At 32.5% G+C, this 12,500-nt stretch overlaps 3 non-coding genes across 3 annotated transcripts in view; all 3 read left to right on the top strand.

The window, feature by feature from the left end:
* The first annotated feature begins 564 nt into the window (after nucleotides 1-564).
* LOC119558661 lies at nucleotides 565-743 on the top strand. The gene has a single exon (XR_005220336.1). It is a non-coding gene; the product is annotated as a 5.8S ribosomal RNA (ribosomal RNA).
* A 401-nt stretch (nucleotides 744-1,144) lies between these two features.
* On the top strand, nucleotides 1,145-5,116 carry LOC119558659. Its single transcript, XR_005220334.1, has one exon. It is a non-coding gene; the product is annotated as a large subunit ribosomal RNA (ribosomal RNA).
* Nucleotides 5,117-12,303: 7,187 nt separating this feature from the next.
* LOC119558653 overlaps nucleotides 12,304-12,500 on the top strand; it is a 1,995-nt gene continuing 1,798 nt past the window's right edge. The window contains exon 1 of the ribosomal RNA XR_005220328.1: nucleotides 12,304-12,500. This exon is cut by the window's right edge and continues 1,798 nt beyond it. This is a non-coding gene — a ribosomal RNA (small subunit ribosomal RNA).

The raw sequence follows: 12,500 nt of genomic DNA, 5'->3' as shown, positions 1-12,500 counted from the left end.
TATGATCTTTTATAGATCAAATATAAAATTTCGAACAAGCAAATCGAAATAATAATTGTAATAATAAATATATTATTGCATTAAATAAGAGATAAATAAATAAGCAAAAGCAAACAAATAACAAATTCGAACAAGCAAATCGAAATTATTAAATTTATTTAATATTATTATTATATTGTATATTAAATGCAATTAATTAATAAAACACTGTGTGTATATGGACCATAATATACACGCGTTGCGATATGTATTGTTCATCTCAGTTATGCGCATACATTGGATAATGCAACAACCTAAAATGTACAATGTTGTACCTGATTATTACAGGTTAATGTTTTATATAAATTTCAATATATATCGCTAAAAAAAAGTATTAATACCGTAAATGCCATTTAAAAAATACTTGATATATTATTGGTTATATGAAACTAAGACATTTCGCAGCATTCGTTTTAGGTATAAAAATCAATTTATTGAAGGAATTGATATATGCCAGTAAAATGGTGTATTTTTAATTTCTTTCAATAAAAACATATATGACAAAATTACCAAACCAATATATAAAACTCTAAGCGGTGGATCACTCGGCTCATGGGTCGATGAAGAACGCAGCAAACTGTGCGTCATCGTGTGAACTGCAGGACACATGAACATCGACATTTTGAACGCATATCGCAGTCCATGCTGTTATGTACTTTAATTAATTTTATAGTGCTGCTTGGACTACATATGGTTGAGGGTTGTAAGACTATGCTAATTAAGTTGTTTATATAAATTTTATAATGAAATTTTATAAGCATATGGTATATTATTGGATAATAATAATTTAATTATTATATTATTCATAATATTAACAAATATATGAAAAACATTATCTCACATTAGTAAATAATTTGAATGTGAAAAACGAAGAGAAATATTTTCTTTTTCAATCAAATAATACTGAGAAATGTCTAGCATAAAAAATTTATCTAGAATTGTCTCTTATTAAAGATTAGTAAATAGAAAGCCGTTGACAATATTATTATTCTTCGTTGATTCGTTAGACCAAACAAATGCCATACAAATATATAAAATATATAACGAATTTAATAAAATGTTTTATCATTATATATAAAGAATTAATTGCAAAAAAAGTTATACACAACCTCAACTCATATGGGACTACCCCCTGAATTTAAGCATATTAATTAGGGGAGGAAAAGAAACTAACCAGGATTTTCTTAGTAGCGGCGAGCGAAAAGAAATCAGTTCAGCACTAAGTCACTTTGTCTATATGGCAAATGTGAGATGCAGTGTATGGAGCGTCAATATTCTAGTATGAGAAATTAACGATTTAAGTCCTTCTTAAATGAGGCCATTTACCCATAGAGGGTGCCAGGCCCGTATAACGTTAATGATTACTAGATGATGTTTCCAAAGAGTCGTGTTGCTTGATAGTGCAGCACTAAGTGGGTGGTAAACTCCATCTAAAACTAAATATAACCATGAGACCGATAGTAAACAAGTACCGTGAGGGAAAGTTGAAAAGAACTCTGAATAGAGAGTTAAACAGTACGTGAAACTGCTTAGAGGTTAAGCCCGATGAACCTGAATATCCGTTATGGAAAATTCATCATTAAAATTGTAATATTTAAACAATATTATGATAATAGTGTGCATTTTTTTCCATATAAGGACATTGTAATCTATTAGCATACAAAATTTATCATAAAATATAACTTATAGTTTATTCAAATTAATTTGCTTGCATTTTAACACAGAATAAATGTTATTAATTTGATAAAGTGCTGATAGATTTATATGAATACAGTGCGTTAATTTTTCGGAATTATATAATGGCATAATTATCATTGATTTTTGTGTTTATTATATGCACTTGTATGATTAACAATGCGAAAGATTCAGGATACCTTCGGGACCCGTCTTGAAACACGGACCAAGGAGTCTAACATATGTGCAAGTTATTGGGATATAAACCTAATAGCGTAATTAACTTGACTAATAATGGGATTAGTTTTTTAACTATTTATAGCTAATTAACACAATCCCGGGGCGTTCTATATAGTTATGTATAATGATATTTATATTATTTATGCCTCTAACTGGAACGTACCTTGAGCATATATGCTGTGACCCGAAAGATGGTGAACTATACTTGATCAGGTTGAAGTCAGGGGAAACCCTGATGGAAGACCGAAACAGTTCTGACGTGCAAATCGATTGTCAGAATTGAGTATAGGGGCGAAAGACCAATCGAACCATCTAGTAGCTGGTTCCTTCCGAAGTTTCCCTCAGGATAGCTGGTGCATTTTAATGTTATATAAAATAATCTTATCTGGTAAAGCGAATGATTAGAGGCCTTAGGGTCGAAACGATCTTAACCTATTCTCAAACTTTAAATGGGTAAGAACCTTAACTTTCTTGATATGAAGTTCAAGGTTATGATATAATGTGCCCAGTGGGCCACTTTTGGTAAGCAGAACTGGCGCTGTGGGATGAACCAAACGTAATGTTACGGTGCCCAAATTAACAACTCATGCAGATACCATGAAAGGCGTTGGTTGCTTAAAACAGCAGGACGGTGATCATGGAAGTCGAAATCCGCTAAGGAGTGTGTAACAACTCACCTGCCGAAGCAACTAGCCCTTAAAATGGATGGCGCTTAAGTTGTATACCTATACATTACCGCTAAAGTAGATGATTTATATTACTTGTGATATAAATTTTGAAACTTTAGTGAGTAGGAAGGTACAATGGTATGCGTAGAAGTGTTTGGCGTAAGCCTGCATGGAGCTGCCATTGGTACAGATCTTGGTGGTAGTAGCAAATAATCGAATGAGACCTTGGAGGACTGAAGTGGAGAAGGGTTTCGTGTGAACAGTGGTTGATCACGAGTTAGTCGGTCCTAAGTTCAAGGCGAAAGCCGAAAATTTTCAAGTAAAACACAAATGCCATACAAATATAATTATATTATATAAATCAAGCTAATTAATATACTTGAATAATTTTGAACGAAAGGGAATACGGTTCCAATTCCGTAACCTGTTGAGTATCCGTTTGTTATTAAATATGGGCCTCGTGCTCATCCTGGCAACAGGAACGACCATAAAGAAGCCGTCGAGAGATATCGGAAGAGTTTTCTTTTCTGTTTTATAGCCGTACTACCATGGAAGTCTTTCGCAGAGAGATATGGTAGATGGGCTAGAAGAGCATGACATATACTGTTGTGTCGATATTTTCTCCTCGGACCTTGAAAATTTATGGTGGGGACACGCAAACTTCTCAACAGGCCGTACCAATATCCGCAGCTGGTCTCCAAGGTGAAGAGTCTCTAGTCGATAGAATAATGTAGGTAAGGGAAGTCGGCAAATTAGATCCGTAACTTCGGGATAAGGATTGGCTCTGAAGATTGAGATAGTCGGGCTTGATTGGGAAACAATAACATGGTTTATGTGCTCGTTCTGGGTAAATAGAGTGTCTGGCATTTATGTTGGTCACTTGTTCCCCGGATAGTTTAGTTACGTAGCCAATTGTGGAACTTTCTTGCTAAAATTTTTAAGAATACTAATTGGGTTAAACCAATTAGTTCTTATTAATTATAACGATTATCAATTAACAATCAATTCAGAACTGGCACGGACTTGGGGAATCCGACTGTCTAATTAAAACAAAGCATTGTGATGGCCCTAGCGGGTGTTGACACAATGTGATTTCTGCCCAGTGCTCTGAATGTCAAAGTGAAGAAATTCAAGTAAGCGCGGGTCAACGGCGGGAGTAACTATGACTCTCTTAAGGTAGCCAAATGCCTCGTCATCTAATTAGTGACGCGCATGAATGGATTAACGAGATTCCTACTGTCCCTATCTACTATCTAGCGAAACCACAGCCAAGGGAACGGGCTTGGAATAATTAGCGGGGAAAGAAGACCCTTTTGAGCTTGACTCTAATCTGGCAGTGTAAGGAGACATAAGAGGTGTAGAATAAGTGGGAGATATTAGACTTCGGTTTGGTATCGCCAATGAAATACCACTACTCTTATTGTTTCCTTACTTACTTGATTAAATGGAACGTGTATCATTTCCTAGCCATTATACGGATATATTTATTATATCTTATGGTATTGGGTTTTGATGCAAGCTTCTTGATCAAAGTATCACGAGTTTGTTATATAATCGCAAACAAATTCTTTAATAAAACGGTGCATTTATGTATTTTTGATTTGAAAATTTGGTATAACTCCAATTACTCAGGTATGATCCAATTCAAGGACATTGCCAGGTAGGGAGTTTGACTGGGGCGGTACATCTCTCAAATAATAACGGAGGTGTCCCAAGGCCAGCTCAGTGCGGACAGAAACCACACATAGAGCAAAAGGGCAAATGCTGACTTGATCTCGGTGTTCAGTACACACAGGGACAGCAAAAGCTCGGCCTATCGATCCTTTTGGTTTAAAGAGTTTTTAACAAGAGGTGTCAGAAAAGTTACCATAGGGATAACTGGCTTGTGGCGGCCAAGCGTTCATAGCGACGTCGCTTTTTGATCCTTCGATGTCGGCTCTTCCTATCATTGTGAAGCAAAATTCACCAAGCGTTGGATTGTTCACCCATGCAAGGGAACGTGAGCTGGGTTTAGACCGTCGTGAGACAGGTTAGTTTTACCCTACTAATGACAAAACGTTGTTGCGACAGCATTCCTGCGTAGTACGAGAGGAACCGCAGGTACGGACCAATGGCACAATACTTGTTCGAGCGAACAGTGGTATGACGCTACGTCCGTTGGATTATGCCTGAACGCCTCTAAGGTCGTATCCGTGCTGGACTGCAATGATAAATAAGGGGCAATTTGCATTGTATGGCTTCTAAACCATTTAAAGTTTATAATTTACTTTATAAACGACAATGGATGTGATGCCAATGTAATTTGTAACATAGTAAATTGGGAGGATCTTTGATCACCTGATGCCGCGCTAGTTACATATAAAAGCATTATTTAATACAATGACAAAGCCTAGAATCAATTGTAAACGACTTTTGTAACAGGCAAGGTGTTGTAAGTGGTTGAGCAGCTGCCATACTGCGATCCACTGAAGCTTATCCTTTGCTTGATGATTCGATAATAAAGATGTTGCAAGCGGGCATAATCATTATGCTTGCTTGCAGCATCGCACGCCACTTTGTTTGTGGTGTGTAAGGTAGGGAAGAAGAAATATAAAAGACCTAAATTGGAAACATCAATATATAAGTAAATATTGAACAAACAAAATGTATCGTCATCTTATTAGTGACGCGATGATAAAGTGGCAAACATATTCCATGTATAAATATTCCTATGGTATTAAATTCAAGTAAAGAGGACATATATAAAAGTTTGTATATATGGTTCATTCAATGGTAGCAGCGGTTGGTTGGTTGGTGTCTGCTCCTCTTATTGTTCAAAACTTATGTTATGGTAGCAAGTCTATATCGTCATATTATTAGTGACGCGAAAAAGTAGTGGCAAAACATATTCCATGTATAAATAAATATTCCTATGGTATTGAAATTCAAGTAAAGAGGCCATTCAAGTAAAGAGGACTTATATAAATATAAGTATATATAATGGTAGCAGCGCGGTTGGTTGGTTGGTGTGTCTGCTCCTCTTATTGTTCAAAACTTATGTTATGGTAGCAAGACTGTATCGTCATATTATTAGTGACGCGAAAAAGTAGTGGCAAAACATATTCCATGTATAAATATTCCTATGGTATTGAAATTCAACTAAAGAGGACATATAAAATTACTATCAATGGTAGCAGTGGTTGGTTGGTTGGTGGTTGGTTGGCGGCTGCTCCTATTATTGTTCAAGACTTATGTTATGGTAGCAAGTCTGTATCGTCATATTAATTATTAGTGACGCGAAAAAGTAGTGGAAATCATATTCCATGTATAAATAGATTCCTATGGTAATGAAATTTTCAAGTAAAGAGAGGACCATTCAAGTAAGAGGACATATAAAAAGTAAGTATATGTTCCTCCAATGGTAGCAGTGGTTGGTTGGTTGGCGGCTGATCCTCTTATTGTTCAAAACTTATTTTATCAATATGAGTTTGGCAATACAATAAAGAAGACCAATCTAATCCATATAAAACTAAATGTATTATATGGATATGCTTAGGAAACCCATATATTCATAAAAAAAAATTATGTATAGAAAATTATACATATATCTTTTATATAAATGAATCGTATGGATATCGCCTTATGGTAGGTATAATAACTTTTTAAGGCATAATAATGTATAATATAGAAAATATACATTGAAATATAAATGCATTTTTATAGATATGGCGGCATATAAGTGCCATATACACAAGAATAAATAATAGAATTTACCAATATATAATTAAAATGAGATATATAAACCTAGTGAGGGGCTGCACTAGTATATGAATCGTATGGATATGGCTTATAGGTATAATACCTATAAGGCATAATAATGTATAATATAATAAATATAAATTAAGATATGAATGAATTATATAAATATGGCATAGAAATGCCATATACATACATAAGAATAAATGGTAGAATTTACCCATATATCACTGAAACACGATATATAAACCTAATGATAGCTGGCACTAGTACTGTAAACATGCACGCAATAGTGCGTGGGGTAAAAAACTACTATAGGGAGGTGGTCGTTGGCGGGCCCCTCCTCGTATTGGTCAAAACTTATGTTATGCATATGAATTTGTCAATACTATATAGAACGCCAAGCATATCCATATAAACTATGGATATGCATAGAAATCCATACAAAAGTAAAAAAAAATTATGTATAGAAAAATATACATATATTTATATAAGTGAATCGTATGGATATGGCTTATAGGTATAATACCTATAAGGCATAATAATGTATAACAAGTAAATATACATTGAAATGTGAATGCATTGTATGGATATGGCATATAAATGCCATATATATAGAAATAAATTGTATATCAATGATATAACAATTATAAACCTAGTGAGGGGCGGCACTAGTGAATGAATCGTATGGATATGGCTTATAGGTATAATACCTATAAGGCATAATAATGTATAATATAATAAATATACATTAAGATATGAATGGATTGTATAAATATGGCATAGAAATGCCATATACATAAGAATAAATGGTAGAATTTACCCATATATCACTGAAACACGATATATAAACCTAGTGATAGCTGGCACTAGTACTGTAAACAGGCACGCAATAGTGCGTGGGGTAAAAAACTACTATAGGGAGGTGGTCGTTGGCGGGCCCCTCCTCGTATTGGTCAAAACTTATGTTATGCATATGAATTTGTCAATACTATATAGAACGCCAAGCATATCCATATAAACTATGGATATGCATAGAAATCCATACAAAAGTAAAAAAAAATTATGTATAGAAAAATATACATATATTTATATAAGTGAATCGTATGGATATGGCTTATAGGTATAATACCTATAAGGCATAATAATGTATAACAAGTAAATATACATTGAAATGTGAATGCATTGTATGGATATGGCATATAAATGCCATATATATAGAAATAAATTGTATATCAATGATATAACAATTATAAACCTAGTGAGGGGCGGCACTAGTGAATGAATCGTATGGATATGGCTTATAGGTATAATACCTATAAGGCATAATAATGTATAATATAATAAATATACATTAAGATATGAATGGATTGTATAAATATGGCATAGAAATGCCATATACATAAGAATAAATGGTAGAATTTACCCATATATCACTGAAACACGATATATAAACCTAGTGATAGCTGGCACTAGTACTGTAAACAGGCACGCAATAGTGCGTGGGGTAAAAAACTACTATAGGGAGGTGGTCGTTGGCGGGCCCCTCCTCGTATTGGTCAAAACTTATGTTATGCATATGAATTTGTCAATACTATATAGAACGCCAAGCATATCCATATAAACTATGGATATGCATAGAAATCCATACAAAAGTAAAAAAAAATTATGTATAGAAAAATATACATATATTTATATAAGTGAATCGTATGGATATGGCTTATAGGTATAATACCTATAAGGCATAATAATGTATAACAAGTAAATATACATTGAAATGTGAATGCATTGTATGGATATGGCATATAAATGCCATATATATAGAAATAAATTGTATATCAATGATATAACAATTATAAACCTAGTGAGGGGCGGCACTAGTGAATGAATCGTATGGATATGGCTTATAGGTATAATACCTATAAGGCATAATAATGTATAATATAATAAATATACATTAAGATATGAATGGATTGTATAAATATGGCATAGAAATGCCATATACATAAGAATAAATGGTAGAATTTACCCATATATCACTGAAACACGATATATAAACCTAGTGATAGCTGGCACTAGTACTGTAAACAGGCACGCAATAGTGCGTGGGGTAAAAAACTACTATAGGGAGGTGGTCGTTGGCGGGCCCCTCCTCGTATTGGTCAAAACTTATGTTATGCATATGAATTTGTCAATACTATATAGAACGCCAAGCATATCCATATAAACTATGGATATGCATAGAAAACCATACAAAAGTAAAAAAAAATTATGTATAGAAAAATATACATATATTTATATAAGTGAATCGTATGGATATGGCTTATAGGTATAATACCTATAAGGCATAATAATGTATAACAAGTAAATATACATTGAAATGTGAATGCATTGTATGGATATGGCATATAAATGCCATATATATAGAAATAAATTGTATATCAATGATATAACAATTATAAACCTAGTGAGGGGCGGCACTAGTGAATGAATCGTATGGATATGGCTTATAGGTATAATACCTATAAGGCATAATAATGTATAATATAATAAATATACATTAAGATATGAATGGATTGTATAAATATGGCATAGAAATGCCATATACATAAGAATAAATGGTAGAATTTACCCATATATCACTGAAACACGATATATAAACCTAGTGATAGCTGGCACTAGTACTGTAAACAGGCACGCAATAGTGCGTGGGGTAAAAAACTACTATAGGGAGGTGGTCGTTGGCGGGCCCCTCCTCGTATTGGTCAAAACTTATGTTATGCATATGAATTTGTCAATACTATATAGAACGCCAAGCATATCCATATAAACTATGGATATGCATAGAAAACCATACAAAAGTAAAAAAAAATTATGTATAGAAAAATATACATATATTTATATAAGTGAATCGTATGGATATGGCTTATAGGTATAATACCTATAAGGCATAATAATGTATAACAAGTAAATATACATTGAAATGTGAATGCATTGTATGGATATGGCATATAAATGCCATATATATAGAAATAAATTGTATATCAATGATATAACAATTATAAACCTAGTGAGGGGCGGCACTAGTGAATGAATCGTATGGATATGGCTTATAGGTATAATACCTATAAGGCATAATAATGTATAATATAATAAATATACATTAAGATATGAATGGATTGTATAAATATGGCATAGAAATGCCATATACATAAGAATAAATGGTAGAATTTACCCATATATCACTGAAACACGATATATAAACCTAGTGATAGCTGGCACTAGTACTGTAAACAGGCACGCAATAGTGCGTGGGGTAAAAAACTACTATAGGGAGGTGGTCGTTGGCGGGCCCCTCCTCGTATTGGTCAAAACTTATGTTATGCATATGAATTTGTCAATACTATATAGAACGCCAAGCATATCCATATAAACTATGGATATGCATAGAAAACCATACAAAAGTAAAAAAAAATTATGTATAGAAAAAAATATACATATATTTATATAAGTGAATCGTATGGATATGGCTTATAGGTATAATACCTATAAGGCATAATAATGTATAACAAGTAAATATACATTGAAATGTGAATGCATTGTATGGATATGGCATATAAATGCCATATATATAGAAATAAATTGTATATCAATGATATAACAATTATAAACCTAGTGAGGGGCGGCACTAGTGAATGAATCGTATGGATATGGCTTATAGGTATAATACCTATAAGGCATAATAATGTATAATATAATAAATATACATTAAGATATGAATGGATTGTATAAATATGGCATAGAAATGCCATATACATAAGAATAAATGGTAGAATTTACCCATATATCACTGAAACACGATATATAAACCTAGTGATAGCTGGCACTAGTACTGTAAACAGGCACGCAATAGTGCGTGGGGTAAAAAACTACTATAGGGAGGTGGTCGTTGGCGGGCCCCTCCTCGTATTGGTCAAAACTTATGTTATGCATATGAATTTGTCAATACTATATAGAACGCCAAGCATATCCATATAAACTATGGATATGCATAGAAATCCATACAAAAATAAAAAAAAATTATGTATAGAAAAATATACATATATTTATATAAGTGAATCGTATGGATATGGCTTATAGGTATAATACCTATAAGGCATAATAATGTATAACAAGTAAATATACATTGAAATGTGAATGCATTGTATGGATATGGCATATAAATGCCATATATATAGAAATAAATTGTATATCAATGATATAACAATTATAAACCTAGTGAGGGGCGGCACTAGTGAATGAATCGTATGGATATGGCTTATAGGTATAATACCTATAAGGCATAATAATGTATAATATAATAAATATACATTAAGATATGAATGGATTGTATAAATATGGCATAGAAATGCCATATACATAAGAATAAATGGTAGAATTTACCCATATATCACTGAAACATGATATATAAACCTAGTGATAGCTGGCACTAGTACTGTAAACAGGCACGCAGTAGTGCGTGGGGTAAAAAACTACTATAGGGAGGTGGTCGTTGGCGGGCCCCTCCTCGTATTGGTCAAAACTTATGTTATGCGTAAACATATGATTTTGTCAATACTATAAAGAAAACTTGTTTTGTACATACAAAACTAAATGAATTATATGGATATTGAAAAATAAATGGCATTATATCCATATAATGAAAATATACTTGTATTCTCTTATTATAAGAGAGAATACCGTATAGTTGGTTGGCAAAGACAATTGAAAATACCCGAATTGCAGATGATGGGTTCAAAAACTACTATAGGGTGGTGTAGCAAATAATATGAAGATGATATATCCATATAATGGATATACACTAGTATTCTCTTATTATAATAGAGAATACCATATAAATGGTTGGCAAAGACAATTGAAAATACCCGAATTGAAGTTGACGGGTTCAAAAACTATTATAGGGTGATGTAGCAAATAAAATAATGAAGATATATCCATATAATGGAATTATATGTGTATTCTCTTATTATATGAGAGAGTACCAAACGGTTGATTGGCAAAGACAATTGAAAATACCCGAATTAAAGATATTGGGTCCAAAAACTACTATAGGATGGTCAATGGGCCGGCCATCTACTATTGACGTGACAAAATACTGTCTGTCGGTAGAGAAGATATTAATCCGTCAAATTTGTTTCTTTATTCATTTATGAATATGAGACTTGGCTCCACGGTTAATATTTTAAGCCCAAAGATAATAATGTTGAAACAAAGGCCAAGGTTTCTATTATACATAGAATAACAAATTGTTTCCGAACTTTATCGTTAATCCAAATAAATAATTACAATTGAGGCAGGCTAATAATGATATATATTTTGTATTGATAATCTTGATATATATGTATATTGGTCTGCCATTATCACATACTGAGTTATGTGATAATTCCCTGCGGGGATAAATTAAAAGAGGTGTCCCTATATTAAAAGAAAATAATATATATATATATTATTTTTTCTAACGTACATATCATATATGCGCTCGGTTTTATATTATATATTACCAAAGAGTCTTATATGAATATATACAGATAAATTTTAAATTTATCATCAAAATACAAATGATTTAATTCAATATTTTATATTGGTTAAACAAAAATTGTACATGTGTGGATACAATAATGACGTATGTCGAACAAAAAAGATATTTTAGAATGAAATATGCAAATATAAAGAAAATTATTACGTATTACGAAAAAAAATATTGTGTTTTTAACATCAATAATTAAAAAACTTGTTATTATTAGTGGCGGAACAAGTATATATTGTGAAAACAACAAACGTATACGAATGCTATATAAAAATGGCCGTATTCGATAGAAAACAATCTATAAAATTTATATTGCTAATTTCTATTCAAAAATATGAATGAAATATGAATAAAAACATTATTCTGGTTGATCCTGCCAGTAGTTATATGCTTGTCTCAAAGATTAAGCCATGCATGTCTAAGTACACACGAATTAAAAGTGAAACCGCAAAAGGCTCATTATATCAGTTATGGTTCCTTAGATCGTTAACAGTTACTTGGATAACTGTGGTAATTCTAGAGCTAATACATGCAATTAAAACATGAACCTTATGGGA

Source organism: Drosophila subpulchrella, unplaced genomic scaffold (genome assembly GCF_014743375.2).
Source record: "Drosophila subpulchrella strain 33 F10 #4 breed RU33 unplaced genomic scaffold, RU_Dsub_v1.1 Primary Assembly Seq126, whole genome shotgun sequence".
Lineage (NCBI taxonomy): Eukaryota > Metazoa > Arthropoda > Insecta > Diptera > Drosophilidae > Drosophila > Drosophila subpulchrella.
Note: the sequence above shows the minus strand (reverse complement) of the source record. Positions and strands in the feature narration are given on the sequence as shown.